The sequence below is a fragment of the Aythya marila genome (assembly GCF_965140915.1).
Source record: "Aythya marila genome assembly, chromosome: 3".
NCBI classification, from domain to species: domain Eukaryota; kingdom Metazoa; phylum Chordata; class Aves; order Anseriformes; family Anatidae; genus Aythya; species Aythya marila.
Window position 1 is genome coordinate 4,513,545 of NC_139044.1, and position 18,374 is coordinate 4,531,918.

The window sequence follows — 18,374 nt, forward strand, 5'->3', positions numbered from 1 at the left end:
TCCCCTGACATCTCCATCATTTGGCAGCCTTGGGCTTTCCACTAGGGTGCTCCTAGTGCTTCAGAGCTTGCCATACGTTGCTCAGCCACCCTCCTCTGCCCAGCAGTGGCATTTCCTCACATGAACCACGTTTCCCCCTGACCGGAGCAAAGCGATCAAGTCTGGGGCTACCACCTGAAGGGAGCCCCCACGGCATGTGTGGCTCCCCACTCGCCTGCAGCTTTTGTAGCCAGATGTGCCAGTGGAAAAAAAAAAAAATCTAATGAAAAAATTCATCAGAAAGGTAGTGGTTTATCTCCAAACTGTGTCTGATGGGCTCAAAGCAAAGCAGGGGGCACCGTCTCCTTGCCCATGGCAGGGGGCTTGGAATCAGATGATTTTTAGGGTCTCTTCCATCCCAAACCATTTTATGATCCTACTTCAAGAAAAATAGAGATCTCTTCTAAATATAATCCTTTTCCTCTCCACAGCAAGCTAATCAGAGACCAGCTCATTAAGATCATAGAGTTTGCATGTGGAACAAAGCTATGATTAAAAAACATGCAGGGCCTGATCTGTGCAGCTGGAAAACAAACGAACAAAAACCTGAAAAAACACCAAACCAGCCATCCCGAGAGCCCTAACCGCTACAATATCACTTCAAAAGCCCCCCCACGTGTAGAGGATATGAGAACTAGGGGTCAATAGATGCAGCAGAAACCAGGGCTGGCTCCCTTTGCCCTGAGTTCAGGCCTTCCCGCTCCGTGGTGGCACTGTTGCACACTAATGGAGCACTAGGGCAATAAAAAATGCTGCAGTGGCAATAAAGTCAGTCCCTATAAACTTCTGTTTCATCACAGCAACGGGCTGGATCTTGGGTGTGGTCTGAAATTAGCCCACGTTCACCAGGTGATCAACTGGAGCCAACAGCTCAACTGTGTTGAGCTTTGTAGCTGCATGATGTTTGGAAATACTCGGGTGCTGTTCCTGGGGAGAGGGACAGAAGCGTTGTTTTAAAGCGGGGTGAGAAAATGTCTGTATAGGAATGGTAAGAAATAATACAGGCAGGCAAGCAGTAAGCTCATCAATAAACAGAATCGATAAGATAAACCCTTCAAAGACTGGCCCAGGGTGTCCTCACTAGTGGCAGAGGATACCAAGCATCATCTCAGCGTGTATACATGTACATCAGCAGGGGACAAGGACACAGTAATGGCACTTTGAGTCACCTTTCTTAAACTGAATTCCTACCGACTTTCCATATCCATGTGACAAAGGCATATCGAAGAGCACCACTTTTTCAGAGGAGGGAAGACCCAAGCATCTCGTACAAAGATGACAGCAACTTGAGGTGCTCAGGGAACACGAAAAGCAATTACTGTAAGGTGAGGGTGAAAGTGTGAACCTGGAGCGACAGTGGAGCTCTCTCTGGCCCTTCCTACACCATGCCTAGCCCCAATGCCCCAGCACATCATCATCTCATCGAGCCTCTTCTGGCTTCTTAGAAACATTAGTCAGAAAGTCCACCTGTTTCATTCCTAAGGAGAGTCCAGTCTTCTCAATAGTTTTGTAGAAAAAACAAAGAACAAAAACTAGCAGCAAAAAATAGTGATATTGGTTTTCTTACACTACACAACAGCTGCAGAACAGCTGTGGGAGAGCCCCACTACTGCCAGGCACCTTTCCAAAGGCTTAGAGCACAGGATGAGCCTGCACCTTCACTCACTCCACTCCTGCCCCTGCACCTTGCACGAGCCTCCCACGCAGATCCCCGTGCTGAGACTACTGCACCTCCTCAAGGCCGTAGCTGCTTGCAGATTTGCCAGTCCTCAGCTACGCTTCATGCCTGGCCCCATATCCTCCAGAGCTGCCAGCTTCGAGTGTGACCTTCATGGCCTCCCTGAGGGCCGAGAGTTTTACCCCAGGGCAGGAGCAGCTCGGGGCTGGGCTGAGGAGCAGCGTGTTGCCACCCCAAGGGTGCTGGGACTGCAGGGACACCTGCCCTAGGGGGACTCTTCTCCATCAAACTGCAGCAATGCCACCAAGTCCCAAGACCCAATTCCTTCTTTGAGCTTTTTTTTTTTTTCCTCCTTTCTTCGCCTCACTGTGGTTCTTTTTTGGTCAAATTATTCCAGGGAACTCTTTATTTTAGTAAGAACTCTGATATCATTCCTATTAGATGATAAACATTTATAAGCCAAAGCATAATTCCAAATACTTAGCCCTTAGGTAAACACTAGAAAGTAAAGGTCAAACTGTAAACATCAGTATTTTTGTAAAGATTGTGCGCATTCATGTTTTGAATTCTTGTTTTCCTTAAGTAAACCCCAGGCAAGAGATAACAGATGCCTAATTTCAAAGATCCTGAAAGTTGTAATTTGGCACGCAATGGCATGCGTTGTAATGAAGTTTACAGAAGCACTCTCTGAAGCGTTCACACATGAAAAATTAAAGTGGAGATAGTTGTTTTATTTAAATTAAACCTATTTTCAGAAACCTTTTATCCAGCCATAAACTGCTGCGGAGTAGAAGATCAACATTTGCGTCTCCAAGTTCTCTTCCTAATAACAAGCCACTAACGCGGCGCGCTCTGCCTGAAAGGACCATTAGGAAAACATCTCTTTGCTGGGGGGCTTACAGGGATGTTTGCTGCTCACAAAACAGATAAGAAAAGACTTAATGTTCTTGCAAAGCCGAGCTCTCAAAAGTGACGAAAAGCCAGGGTTATGGTAAATGGAGCAATTTTACCTCCTCTTGCACCTTGTGCCCGAGCAGGGATTCAGCAGTGGGATGACCCCGCTCCTGTTTTCGCTGCAGGGTGTGTCCCAGCCTCGGCCAGGGCCGGGAAGGGGCTGCCCTGACCCTGCGGAGCTGATGGATAATCGATGGGAGCCTCGGCATGCACTGCGTGCTCCCGGGCTGGCCTCGCTGCACGTGACTCAAGCCCAGCTGCAGCAGCAGAATGAGCCATGTCCTCAGCTGCTTTGCCATGGAGCTCTTGACGCTATTGCTTAGGCGCGTCACAAAAATGTATCTGCACTGTTTCCCAACGAAGCGCAGGGACGACCTTTCCCCCATTTTGGAGGCTGGAAAGCAAGGAAAGAGAAAGAGGAGCTGAAGGATCCATAGCTCTGGGGATGGTGCAAAGGCTGGGGATTGCCAAAGGCTTTTCATTTCCCAGAGCGCTAAGGCATTTGCTATAAGCCAGCTCTCCTGAGCTTCTATTGCAATTGTGGCTGCTCAGCATTTCAGGTCAGATCGCTGGGTCTCAAGTCAGATACCCAGAATATGAGGAACACTTAATTGGTGACCACCCATGAAGAGTTTGGTTTAAGCGACTTGCCTGGAATCACTCTGGCAGAAGCACTGAGAGCTCCAGCTCCCTAGCGTACATCTGAACAGCCTTAAATATTTTTTCGTCTTTCCACAAACCCCCACCTCATTCACTGTTCATCTTCCCTCTCCTGCCAGAAATGGGGTAGAGATCCTTGGGACAATAGTGTCTTTTACTGCACAACCCTGATTCTTTCCCCAAACAGGTCTGTAATTGTAGTGGTCTAATTAAAGGCTGTATCGTAACACAGAAGACGGGAGCAGGCCTGGGAAGAGAATTAAAGTTGCAAGATAATTTTGGTACATCCTAAGTGTTTTTAAATACAGTTCACACACAGACACGCACACACACATGCATATGTGATTCCCTTGACTTCAAAAACAAAGAAATCAAAACGAAGCTACAAAAATCCACTGTATCACTGGAAACAAATTCCAGCAGTGCTGGGACCCCTGGAGTTGAAGCTGACGAAGTACCTGTGCGAAGGCGAGCTCCTTGTCCTCTGCAGTGCAGGCAAAAGAGGGCTGAGCACATGCTTGTCTGGGGGCTTCACAGCTACTTGCTGAGCTGGGTGAATGCAGGAATGACCAGCTCCATTTCAGGTTTCTGCAGGGAAATATGCTGAGCACAAACTTTTCTACTATCTCCCAAAATGCAGAGGCTTCCTGCTCTCTTTTCTACTCTATTGTTTGTGCATCTATGCACCAAGGGGATGTAGGAACTCTCTGCAATCATCTAACCCTCTCCTGGGACTAGAGGGAGGCTCTCAGCTAGAGACACAGGTTTTCCTGAGATTACTCCCATCCTGGAAATACAGCTGCAATTACCGAGCAACTCCCTTCTTGCCCATGCCCCCTCCATCTCAGCAGAGGACGTGCCCGTCACGGCTGGGGGCTGTGGGGAGCAGCCCGAGCTGGCTCTGCAAGGATGGTGTTTTTCCCTCAAACATCAGCGGAGCACGTGCAAGCTGAGAGGTTTGAAATGTTCATTAAGTGGCCGGGTTTGGCAGGAAAATGAAGTGAAAGTCACTCTCCTGCCAAATCTCAACAGCACGGTGGTGCTAGAGCTGCTCAAATTGGAGGATATCTTAATGTTTCAAGGCAAGCTAAACTTCTTTTCCCAAAAATAAAAAAATAAAAAAATAAATAAAAAATGGCAGTGCCAGTCCCACATCAACCACATGCTACAGACACATACGTGCAAAAACACACACACACACCGAGCAGCACTGCCACTGACATTTTGACATTGTTAAGTGAAGAGATGGGCTTGCTCTGATTTACTGCAAACTTCTGGGAAGTTTTATATTTCAGATCCACCCTTCATAATTACAGAAAACAGTACAATGGCTGAAACTCCTTCCTGCAATATTTTAAAAATGATTTCCACTATATTTGCCCACGTGCCACCAATAAATAGGGCTTTTGTACCCGTCTGGCCAGAGTTGTTTTTTGTTTGCTTTGCTTTTACTACGATTATTCCTTTTGATTAGCTGTCAGGCACAGCTTTTTTCTTACTTTGCCTCACTTGGCTGTGGTTGATCAACTTATCACCTGTCTACCTCAAACACAGAACTTACATTTCAGCCTCACAAAGTTGGATGCATTTTCTTGCAGACCGACTACATACATCATAGGCAAATAAAAAATGTGCAAACAAACTACAAATGGATTACGTGGGAATAAGAAAAGCACAGTAGACGGGTACAAACCTTTGCATTTAAACTGTTAGGAACAAATAACCATCTTATTAAATACAATATAACTGCTTATATTTGATTCTACAAAAGGAAGGCCTCTTGGAGACAGGGCCTACCAGCAAAATCTGGTTTTACTGGTCTCATATTGGACAGTAAAGTTGGCAGCAGCTGCCAAAGCTGGGACTTCAAAGAACTCAGGATTTGCTGGAGAAGATTCAACCAAGTCCACCCCAGGAGCTCTCCCCTGACCTTACGTAGCACCAGGTATGTGAGAAGAGAGGAGAAAAAAAAAAAAATCTTCCTTCCCATTATACTTCTAGGGCTGTGATTCCCACAAAATGCAATTATTTTCCCCAGTAAAATTCAGGACTAATATACATACTTTTGTTATTTCAGACTAATTGCTTTTGTAATTAGGTTTAAGCTCTGAGAGAACACTGTCCACAGCTGTCTATTTTCTCTTTGGGATGTGTCTAACAAACAAAGAAATGGAATCAAATACAATGAAACAATAGCTAAGGAGTACATAGCCTCATCAGATATAAGCACCAGCAAACAATGGCATTTCTCTATTTCCCATCAAGGAATCTGTAGGACGAGACAGACAGCAGCTATTTTTCTGAAGACTTGAAAAACAACAACAACAAAACCACCTTAGGCCGTTTGTACCTAAACTGCCTTTATAAGGTACTACAGACATTTTCTGAAAATCACAAAACTTTTCAATTTTGTTGACTGCTTAATCAATTCACCAGGGCGGCAGAAAGCAAAAATGCTTTTGGCTCAAACAGAAAAGAAACTGACAAAAAGAAAAGAAAAATAGGGGCTTCTCCATAAAATGCAATTTCAGTTTAAAAACTCTCCAGAGGAAAATTTTCTTTCAGTTCTGCCCTTGGTTCTCCTACCACCTTCCTCCTTTCCCCAAACAAGTATTTCTACTTCAATCAAAGGCAAAAAGGGGAAAAGAAAAAAAAAAAAAAAAAAAAAAGAGACAACAAAAAGGAGCCTGATTTTCCAGAACACCCAAATCCCAGCAATCCAAATAAATTTCCCTTTGAACCATCTCAATCTAGACACCCAGATATTGAGACACACATAGATATTGTTATTCAGATCTGAAGTGCTGGCCAAGGTTTGTATTTCACCGGATGATTAGTATTCTAAGACAGCAAAATATGCTTGTACAACCAGCTCGGGAAGCACAGGGATCCCTGCTGGCTGGAGAGTCCCCGGCAGGGAGATGGAAGCAACCAACCTTTGCACTAACCCATTTCTGGGCTTACAGATCTTCCACCAGAACTCTGAGGGGAAACATTTGGCTGTCTGCTCAAGCATACACTACTTCAAGATGGTTTTGTAATAAATGCCATTAACGTTGCACGTTTGAGAGGTCTTGCAGGTTGCAGCATAACCTCCCGAAACTCCGCTCAGTTACACATTGACTAAGTGAACAGTGTGGAGTCGGTTTGGATTTCACCATATTCGGCCTGAATGAACCTAAAGCAGCACAAAACTTGCCCGGTATGAGCCAGCACCAGCTAGATTCTCAACACTTCAGCAGCTAACGTTTCCCTTCAGCGTCACTGAAGTTTGGGAGGTTTGCTTTGGTGACCTGTGGCCTTTCTTTCTTCCCACCCGCCTCATTCTTTCTTTCTTTGCTATGTATGTTAATTTGGGGAAAATCATAGCCTAGGGCAACACACCTGACTGCTTCCCACCCCAAAATCATTTACCATTTAATGCACGGTTACATTCATTCTTCTGCCTTTATAGTTCCCTAATGAGCTTGAACTGCAATTAACAAAATGATTGCGTTCACTCCAGTACAATGCACCTGCAAATACCAGGATGGGAAGTCATATTTAAAACAAAAATACACTCGGTACATATTTCAGCATAAACTTGATATTCTAGCATGGGCTTGAATTTTAACAGGTGTCAGTGGTTGCAGTTTGCTGTCACTTTTTTATTCTCTTCTAATTGGTTGAAGGTGTCCCTATATTGTCAGCTCATCCACGGCTCAATGGTTCTGTGAGCAAAAAATACAAAATACTTCACTTTATTTTTCTACTGAAATAACTTTTCATCCTGTATTTAACACTTTTTCTTGTAAAAATTCTGATTGAAGCTAGTATTATAGCTTCTTATCTGCAAGAAAATCATTTTAAACCCATTGTTAAGATTAATTCAAAACTGATATTTATGAGAAAAAATGCCTGGAATAAAAGTTGTTTCTTACACTATTCCACTGATATTGGTCACAGCACTCTAACAAGTCTGTGACCTCCTAATCTGCATACTGCAACTGAACTCCCACATATACATTTTTAATGATTTTGGTGAAAACATGATATTTTCTTTTTCTCTGCTTGTTAAGTGGAGCACAAACAAAAATATCTCATATATGGAAACAAGAACTCATTACATTTGTATTGATCCATCTACTGCTCTTCCTCGTTGCCTTTTCTCTCTGTTGCAGACAGAGGTTGGACAGAAGCTCTGGAGGTCCTCCTGGCCAGCCTCCTGCTCACGCACAGCAGGGCCAGCTTCAGGTCACACTGGGTTGCTCAGGGCCACGTCCAGTCAGTCTCCAAAAGTGGAAAATTCACAGTTCCTCGGGAATAAAGTGCTAAACCACTGGTGCAGTGCTGAACTTTCTCCTTATATTCAGTCAGATTTCCCCTTGCTGTTACCTGTGGCAGCTGCCTCCTGTCCTTCCACTGCACACCTTTGAGGCTGGCTCCATGCCCTCTATACCCTCCTTTTGGGTCATGGAAGACTCTCATAAGATCCCCTTAACTAAATAAGTTAGGATCCTGCAGACCTGTTCCCCAACCTTTCCTCAGCTGTCTCCAACCTTACCTGTGTCTCTGTCGAACTTGAGGAGATTCCTGTGGGCCCATTCCTCCAGCTTGTCCCTCCAGCAGTCCCTGCGGCCAGCATCCTCACTTGCTAGCGTATCAATTCACTTCCCAGGGGCTGGTGCCAGCCGCAAGCTCACTAAAGCAGCACTCCGCCCTCTTGATCAGGTTGCTGATGAAGATGTTAAACACCAGCAGCCCCTCGGCACCTTCAGATGCACCCTGCCCTGTCCCATGGGTTTGTTAGTGCCACGCTCTTAGTGATCTTTAGTTTTCCTCTAACACAGGCACCACCTCACCTCCAGACTCTGCCACTACGCACAGAGGCCTGCAAGCAGATCTTGCCAGTAAAGGCCCCCAGCAACACACTGAATGCGTCAGCCTTGTCCCATGCCTTTCGTTGCTGGCCACAGACAGCAGAAGGCCCTCATCCTCCTTGGCTTCCCCTTTGTCACTGACATACCTGTAGAAACGATCTGCTCACCCTTCACAAGCCTTGTGAGTTCCAACTCCAGCTGAGCTTTGAGTTTCCTAATTCTGTTGCTACACACCTAGGCAACATTTCTGTGCTCCTCTTTGGTAGCTTGTCCCTGCTTCCACCTCCATGCTTTTCCTTTTTGCATTTAAAATCAGTCAGGAGTTCCCCATTCAGCTAAGCTGGCCTCCTGCTTTACCTGCTCAGCTTCCTGAACATCAGGATGGACTGTTCTTGTGCTTTGAGGAGGCTGTCCTTGAAGATCAAGCAACTTTCATGGGTCTCTCTGCCCTCCAGGGCAGACTCCCAGGAGATCCTGCCTACCAGTTCCTTGAACAAGCTGAAGTCCACACTCTTGAAGTCCCAAGTGATTATTGCATTACTCGCCTTTCCCTCTTTCCTCAGGTTCTTAAACCACCATCCTATGATATTGCAGCCAAGTCATCCCCAAACATTTCTTCCTTATTCATGAGCAGCAGGTTGAGCACTGTTCCTCCATCAGTCAGCTCATCCAGCACCAAAAAGTTGTCTCTGATGCCCTCCATGAGTCTCCTGAGTTGCTTACACGCCATCAAGCTTCCAGCAGATAGGGAAAGGGTTATGGATCTCCTAAAAGGGGTTTGCTTAGTATCAGAAAAGTGAATCCTCTTCTTGGTAACTGGAATTTTGCTTGTGTTAAGAGCAGAGTATTCCTATCGTGACCTTGTAAGCCACGGTACTATCATTGTACATGTAAGTACCCTGTAGGATCACAAGTGGAACCTGTATAACATAAATGCAGTGATTACAAGTGACTCTGGAAGGGGTCCGTTCAGACTTGTGGAGGATCTCTGGAGTTCTGTACACAGTGTAGAAGTGAAGGCAACGCAACACAGAATTATTGCCTGAAGTGTTTGTTTATTGCCAACTTGGGCCTGTGGGTGAGCAGCAGTGGCTTGTGCCAGGAGCTGAGGAAGAGGCATAACGTGACCTACCTGAGTGAGGAAAGCTCCCAGCCAGACAGTCTGCCTACTGCACCTGTCCAGAGGGCAAGGCCAGGAAATGAGCAAAGGAAGAAGCATTTCTGTACCTTGTGGGCCCTGTCCAATCCCCCCAGTCAATGACTGTCAGAGTCTTCATTTCTTATCAGAAAGACAGGATCTGCAAAAGTGCCACAGAGTAGCATCAGGAACCTGACCCTCTCTTTCTGAAGGACTCGGTTACTGGCTGCAGGCAGCACCTTTGCTGGCTTTAAATCAGGCAGTAGGTAGTTTTTTGGACTTCTGGCCAAATTCTCATTCAATCTTTCAACCCCACTGAAACCAGAGTAAGCATAAGGCAAGCTTGGCCTTCAGTTTGAACTGGCTCGCACAGCTTACACAAGCTCAGAAGAAGCCTGGTGATGTAAACGAGTGCCTGATTTGGCTGTGACTCACTCACCCTGTCACACAGCCCCAGTGACTGATCTGTCCTGGCTCTTCAGCAGGTGAGACTTCCGAGGAACTTCTGTCCATACACTGGCTGTTAAGACATTCGCGTCTCCTGGTCATCAAGCTCCCTCCTATGTATCAGACGACCTTAAATCCCCCTGCAACACCCCTACTGCCACCATCCTTATTTGAGCACTTCATAATTTTTACCGAATTTGCCTCCGCAACTGCCCTGCAGGATGGATTTCCCCCAGGTAAATGATAAGGCAACAATGGGAAACTAAGGGCCAGATTTTTTAAACAGAATTTAGTTCAAGTTGCTGCGAGTTTCAATAAACCTTTACTTTGCCTCTGAGCTGGGTGAGCTCACAGCCCCTGATTTGCTTAGTGCTCTGGATTTGTAAGGGTTCAGGCGAAGCAAAAGTGCCAAGTTTCACACTGTTTTGCACATGAAACCATAAATCCCGCTCCAGAACCCCAGGGGCATGCGGGGGGCTGTTGTTCAAAAGGTTCATGAACTTGGGCAGATATCAGAGCTTATAACAACGTACTAAATTAAGTTCTGTCCAAAACTTTTTCATGGGCCTAGCCTACAAAATAGCTAATAAGAACATTTAAAGTTTTTTCCAGAATTGGGCCACTGGCGAAAACAAAACAAACAAAAAAGAAATATTGCCATATTTCATTCTTAGCTTATCTTTTTTGGTTAATTCAGTGCATTACTTTCTCCTGGTAAATGCACAGGCAGTTTTCTTTAGATTTTTTAACTTTTGCTAGGTATCTAGATATGATTCTTTCCTACTTTGTTTTTAAGGTAGGCATCTACCAAACCAAGACAGAGGACCACATTCCACAAGGTGAGACTACATGAAAATGTTTACTTGGCCTAATCATAAGATAGCTATTCTTCTAAAAAATCTTTAGTACACAACATAAAGTAACCCTTTGCCGGTATTCCTTATCTGCTCACTTCAGTAAAAAGCTAAATCAAAGTAATAGAAAAATCTTAAGTAACAATAGTTACCACCCCAAATCCATTCTATTACTCCGATAACTCCGGCTTTCAGTGAAAACAACAACCAGTTTTCACTATCTTCTTCCAGTGAAGTTTTATAGAGGAAAATTTGCCATTCAAAAATCAGGATGTTCATTATATCGACTTGAGAATAAAACTGAGAAAAATATTTGCTCACCTATTCTGCAGGCAAACACATCGGCACATTAAAAAAGCACTCAGTTGACAGTTGCTTTGAAAAGCAAACTTCAAGAGAAAGGCATATCTTGCCAGCCAGATTTGAGACTTCCTAATGATAAAAAACAACTTAGTCCATTACGACCCTAGCATAATGCCACTCATCCTAACAAGGGGAGACAGAGACAGGTTTTCTTGCCTACAAAGCAGTCATTCTGATAAGTTAATACACAGAGCAGTGGCAAGGACTCTGGTTTGATTAATACTGAAGTCACCACTGCAATGGATCCAGCTGAAGCTGTTCAGAGTAGCACAGCTCTTCCTTCCATATCTGTACAGTGAAACCTCATTTCGATGTATATTTACCACCAACTTGCCAATAACTAGCATAACAAGCAGGATCAGATATCCTGACAGCTTATAGCACGACACAGTGTTTTGTGAGTAGCTTGCAAAGCACTTTAGTAACAGAGGTGCTGAGGGGTGATGGTCATCTCGAGAGCCAGTGAAGAACCCGGGTTCCAGGACCTTCAAAACATTTTTCCATCCTGACTGACATCCTTCTGGGAACAGCAGCCCTCTGCCTCTTAGAAGAGCTCTCTAAGCCTTCCACTTAGCTCTGGGAGTAGCATCAGTGGTTACTGTAGACAGCTTTTCATTCCCTGCCTGCCCAACACACAAAACTGGCATGGCCAAAGAGAGTAGGGAAGAAAGAGATAGGAGAAAAAAAAAAAAAAAAAAAGAGAAAAAAAAAAAAAAAAGAGAAAAAGAAAAAAAAAGGAAAAGAAAGGGGGAGAAAAAGGAGAAAAGAGAAAAAAAAAAAACTGAAAGAACCTTTAATCTCTTAAGGGAAAAAAAATCAGCAACAACAAAAAACTTATTAATGGAATGTTAAGATTGTGTATTAAACCCACAAAAGTCAGAAAATGAAGGATTTAAAGACTCCCGTGGCTCTTTTAACCCTTCCCTCTGCCTGCGTGCATTACAGGCTTTTCATTACACACCCACGTAACACTGGGCAAAGGGACATAACCGTAGGTGATGTTTAAGTGGGAGCATGGCTTGTTATGAAGTAAAGCTACAGAAATGAAAATGTTAATAACTAGTCGCTTTATCTTGTAAAAGTTTAATATTCACTATTAAAGAATGGCAGGACACTAAAGAAATAGCAAGATGTTGTTATGGACCTAAATGAAATATTGAATAAATGAGCTGTTCCCCCCAGTAAATATTTTCATTGGAGTTTATTTGCAGCAGAATTTATCTCCCCGTGAACCCAATATGATGGCAATATATCACGGTAAGTAACTATCCCCCAGTTTATGCCTGTGCGTAAACAAGTCTCACTGAAATAAGCTGTTTGCCCTGTACCAAACACCCCCAGATTTTTCAGTCCCGTGCCTGCAAAATTCAGCATGCTCCCTCCTGCTAAACCCTCTGCACGCTCTGTATCTGCCACACTTGGGGTAGCTGCACACTTCCCACCCAGTAACACGCACATCCTCTTCGTGAGCGAGGAAATACTATTATCCTGGCTGTACAAATGAGAATTCTGGGCACTGAGAGATTAAAGCTAAGCATTTCAAAGCATCCCAGTTAATTAAAATGACTGGAAAATGGGTGTCCAAATTGTTTAGATACCTTTGAAGTCTCAGAATAATTATATTGCTCAAGGTCACACAGGGAGTTTATGGCTGACCCACAACTTGAACCCAGATTTCCAGCGTCCCACTCCAGCACCTTAATCACAAAGCCATCTTTGCTTTCCAATTTAATACTGGCCAGACCTGGTTCGCATGCAAACCTGTTACCAGCGGACGAAACCTGTTATTATGCCATCTAATGTAGCTATCTATCTCTACCCTACAGGATAAACAGCAGCGCATTTGGGCATCTCTAAATTCTTTCAGGTACGTATCATTAGAAAACACTTAGGAGGCAGGGAGAAACTATTTGAGGATTAGCACAAAAAGACAGCGAGGGGCCCTTCCGATGGCGCACTGCAACCCTGCAGCACAGGGAGGTTTGCAGCCTCTCCACTCCTTAGTCTGGTGGCCCTGCTGCTCAGACTAGCCCTTTTTTCTGATGCAGTATTTGACTAGCAGCATCTCTTTTTAACAGATTTGGCTGCCAAAGCCAGTCCTGTTGCTACCAGCTTGGCCGTGAATTCTCTGCCTTCTGTGATAAGGCCCGCTTGACGCTACAGCCAACAGTGCTGCCATGCTTCTTGCCACCAGGCGGGCTGGATTAGAGCAGAAAATAAACCTGCAGAGATGTTAGGAGTAGCACTAAGACTTCAGCAGCAGAGCAGCTGGTGGAAGAGCCCTCTCCCAAAGAAAAGCTCAGGAAGGCCCTGACAGAGAAGCCTCCACACGATGCAGACCGAGGGGCTTGTGCACGCCGCGCTGCCAGCCGCTAGCGCTCAGTGCCACTCGTCAGCCTCTCCCGCGTCGCTGCAGTCTTTGCACAGAAGAGGGCTGCACTTCACAAGCCAGTTTTGATAGCCACTAACAAACCTGACCTCAGCTTCATTTCTCTCGGGCATACACTCTGGTTATGCACTCCTCTCATTTCCAGCTGTAAGTCAGAAGGCTGCCTTGGCCAAACAGCCTCTGATTGTTGGCACAAAGCATCCGGGCCTTCGAATGAACCGATGCGGTGACATAAAGCAAAGCTCCCCAGATAGGATTCAGTCTCGGGTTCTCCCTAGACACACCAACACCCTCTAGGACGAGGAACGCAATGCAGCACAGAGATCAACACAAGGCACGCACACACTCAACGTGCTGACTCTTTATCACAGAGGTTGCTAATTTCCCATGCTAAGAACAACCTTTGGAACTAAAATGAATTATGAGTCTCATTCTGAGTGCATCAAAGAGTAGACAGCCTTTTTAAAGTAGTCGAGATCACCTCAGCTGTGCTTTTGTTATCTAGCCCAAGGTTAAGGATTTGGCCTTGGGCTAACAATTGGCTCAGAAAACCAGGATCATATAATGAGAGTTCCAGGAAGAGAGAAAAACCAAGGCTTGGTAAAGGCACATTCTTCAAAGTGTCCCAGCATCTGACCCTTTTTTCCCCTCCCCCTCAGATGAATGGGGTAAAAAAAGAGAGGACTGGAGCCTGAAACGCTGAAGGATGTATTCACATACAAGATGAGCTGGAAAGACATTCCAGATCGTTCCCAGACACTCAGGCTTACAGAACAACAAACTTTCCTCACCAGTTAGATGGAAAAGTTGGCAGTAAGCCGCTGCATGGCTAAGGTCTCAAGAGGAGGCAGCTGTTGGAAAGGGCAGCACCTGGTTTATTTTCTTTGATATAACACACAAGTTGGACTACTTCGATTTAAAAACCTGCAAAAACAGGCTAAGACCTTCCAGCAGGTGAGAACTGCAGTAGCTACCTGCCAGCAGAATGGCCTGCTGGGTTACACAGAGCTGATCACAAACTACTGCCCTTTTTTTTTTTTTTTTTTAAAGGTGTTTTTTTGTTTGTTTGTTCTTGTTGTTGCTTGGTTGGTTTTGGTAGTGTTTTGTGTTGTGTTTTTTTTCCAGAACCTGCACATGGGAGAGTCACAGACCACTTTCCCAACCTTTGCTGCCGACAAACACCAGAGCTCCACCCACGCTCTCCACTCCAGTTTCCCAGGCGTTGGTCCTTCTCCCCAAGGAACTCTGCAGTGGGCATGAATCAGTCACTTAGCAGGTGTGTAGGATCTCTCTCTAAATGACTCTGCCCTCTAGGGTACATTTGGGTTATATTTTCAAAGATAGAAATCTTTTCATTTGCAAACCTGGGAGAATTCTTTGCCCAACCAGTCAATAAGTAGTTAACAACCAGCTATTTCCTTTAAAAAAAAGTTAAAAAATAAAAATAAATCACCAGACCAGGAAAAATAAATCACTTAATCTTTGATTCTCCCCTCAGTAACAACATCATCCCGAACATAGGCTATTGCTAAACCTAAGTAACTAAAAGTGTTGATGGACTTTAAAAATACTTGCAGTTAAGAAAAGGAGAGCTTCAATTCCATTTCCTTCTGAGTTTTGGGTCTCAAGGTGCCATTCTGAGGCTTTTCCCCAGAGCGTGAGGAAATTTCTTTGTAGGGATCTCAGATTTTGTGGTGTATTCACAGCATTCCAGCACTGGATGCTTTAAAGTAAGCCTGCATGATGCCACTGGTCTGTACATTGAAAGCTAAAATAATAGCTACTTTTCTGCCATTCCAGTAACCTAGGCCTTGAACAACAGGAATAAAAGACAATCAATAATGCCAATAGTATTTTGCAGTACAAAGCTGCTCATTTTCCACTTAAAGCTGCTGGGCCTATATTTTTTTTCACAGTTCCTGGGCTGGGAAAACAGCTTCCACACGCATTAGGAGCTGGTCCAACGACAACAGTTTGTGACATCAAAACCGCCTTCGTGTCAATACTACGATGTCAGCTGGAGGATCAGGACCTTTCATGAAAATGCACAAGGATGCTGGACTCTTAAAAGAGCAAGCTTCCTTTTAAGTGCAAGATCTTTTCCTTCAAAGGAAAAGAGAAAATGCAAGCAGAAAAGTTGTGTCAGAACTGTCCTTAAAATAGAATATTTAAAACAATTGTCAGCGAGCAATGTTTATCAGAAATAATACATACCCTGTCTCTCTTCCTAATTCCTAACAAGCCAATAACTCCAATGGTCTATGAAGTCCCATACGAAGTTATTGATAAGTCATGAGAAAAATGCAAAAGTCAAGATTATAATGAAATGAATCATTGTTTCTGGCTGTAAAGCAGAGGCATTCTGCTCAGCCCGCGTGTTTGGTGCAGTGGCAGGTCAGACATCCTCTCCCCTTCCCCCTCCCATCACCATTGGCCTTGCAATTAAGCTTCAATATGCCTGTGTGTATATTATTGATGTGGAAACAGCTATTTCCATCATGCCGCAGACATTCTATACTTTTGAAGTCTGTGGTTACAGAGTCATTATTCCGTACAACACTTTCCCATCACTAGGGTGTGCAGGATGCCATAAAAAAAAGTTTTTGTGAAAGTTCCAAGCTACTGGAGTTATGTCAATAGTTACCTTAAATACATTCTTTTTCATATGTGCTCTCCCTGCCTTTTGAGGCTTTGCTTTAATAAAAAGAGCCAGATTGTCTGAGAATGAACTCAGTAGAGCTACGCGCACTTGCAGATCTGGTTGGTATTTCCATCTTTTAATCTGCATGTTGTTTCCAGGATGATGATGCTAGTAATAGTAGTAGTAGTAGTAATAATAATAGTAATAATAATAATAATACATTTGCCTCTGTTTGTAGTGAAACTCTGCTGGAGTTGAATGCTTTGTTTTAATGAGACACACTGAATGAAGCAGCATCCTGCAGTGCAAGAAGTACATGTCAGCTCTCCACTGCCTTGGCATTACAACCCAAGCTACAGTACAATATTCATAATTTTCTTGGTGATCTCCCAGAAAAACCTTCTTAATTTAATCTCTAATGGGATTATCAGCCTCATTAAATCGTAAATCTGCCACAGTCCAGCTGTTGTGGGAACCTGAACTTTTGTTATCAATTCGCTGCTCTCATTTCTCTACCTGAGGTTACTTCAGAAACTTTTAACACTTTCAGCTTCAAAAGCCTGCAGGCCTTTCCCCACTTCCCTCACCCCTAACTTCTTCCCTGCCTTGTTGCCAGCTAAGAAGCCAGACAGCTGCTTCTTTCCTGGAGCTCAGCCAGTATACCCAACCGCTGCCCTAACCCAGTCCAGTTTCTGCACCAAGAGCCAGCCACGTTCTGCAGAAGCCCCTACGGGAATGAACTGTGGGGAGCAAAACCCATCGCTGCCCTGCCTTACGAGCCGAGAGCCAAGCTGACCCACTGCAAGTTTCATTGCTCTGGAGAAGTCCAACAGCTCTCAGCCGCTGTTTGCCTGTCGAGGGCAATACAAGCCCGGGCAGGCAGCACAGCTGAGCCTTCACAGCACTATGTAAATACAGAAGCAAATGAGCTCTGGCCCTCAGACTGCTGGCAAGTTACAAACATGGTCCCTGGTGCTCCCAGGTGCAAACAACGCGTGCAAAACTTCGCAGCCTTCCCAAACTAAAATTCTTGCTGAAGGCAGGGACAAGTTTCCCTCTGCGAATAAGGCAGAAGCAGGAGAAAAGCAGCGTGCCTGCTTCGGTAAGCGCCCACTGCACAAGGCTGGTGGACCAAAGGGGGCTAGACCCCCGAGAGCCCTGACATGTGCCTGGATTCCAAAAAGAAAAAATTTCCACCCTAGGAAACCACTACCGCCTGTTGCAGACACGGCTATCAGGAGTACAGCTCATGAAGGACTAGCACCAGGCAGAAAGGGAAGAACCAATCTTACAGTCATTTTGGCATCCTGTTTGTGCCCAAGCAAGTCCAATGTAGTGGACACACATGAACTGTTACTTTCTCATACACCTGCAAAATCTCTTAGGAGAAATAAAAAAAAAATAGAAGTTCAGCAGAGTAAAATATATATTCTAAAGGAGCTGCGATTTTTTTTTTTTTCTTGTACACAGTAGCTTAATAAAATAAAAGACCACCACTCTTATCCAACAGCCTCCTTGCAGCAACCACATGTAAACTCCGGCTTCTGAACTTAACTTCTTCTTTTTCCTATGTAACTAAAAAACAAAGTGGTTTGTGCCTGTAACAACCATTTATAACATTTTAAAAATACATTTTAATGCCTTTGGCTTTTCATCCTCATTTTGAGCAGCTTAAGTCAACTGGGAACAAGCCTTGTGGTTCTCATGTTCTCGCATTATAAGAACACAACAAATCAAGTTCTCATAGCAGCAGCGTGCCCTACTGAAAGGGGAAAGGTTGCCTTAATGTAAAGGAGAAGAGAAGCATTCCATATCCATAATTAGATAAATAATACTTCAGGCAAGATATGGCACCTTTAAAACTGCTTTTTCACTCTTGAATTTTTTCTCTGCTTGTTACTACAGAAACCATCTAGCAACCAGAATCTAAGACAGACTCCACCCAAAACAGAGAAAAACAATATAGACAGAGTAGGCTTTTCCTCCATTTTTCCCCTTCTTTTTTTTTTTTCCTCTTTCTTTTCATTCCTTTCTTTTTTTTTTTTTTTTAAGGGGTGGGTGAGTGCTAAAGAAATATATCTTACTGTGCAAAGGAGAGGAGCATTTTACATGCGGTTGAAACAGTAAAGCTCTGATTACAGATGGCAGAAATGAAAGCAGGGAATGAGTAATGAGCAATGAGAAATGCGTAATGCGGGATGAGGATATAATTTCCACACATCGGCTAAAGAAAGGTTTACACTCTTAAGCAATAAAAACAAACCATTAAGCCAGACCTGCACTGTCAGGAAGTATAAAACAGTTCTTGAAACTCTGCAGTTACTATACAAAAGCTTTTCATAAACTTTTGTT

At 44.2% G+C, this 18,374-nt stretch overlaps 1 protein-coding gene across 3 annotated transcripts in view; it reads right to left on the bottom strand.

The window, feature by feature from the left end:
• Positions 1-18,374, bottom strand: part of BMP2 (bone morphogenetic protein 2) — a 103,259-nt gene that overhangs the window by 51,622 nt on the left and 33,263 nt on the right. The gene's annotated exons all lie outside the window — the stretch shown is intronic.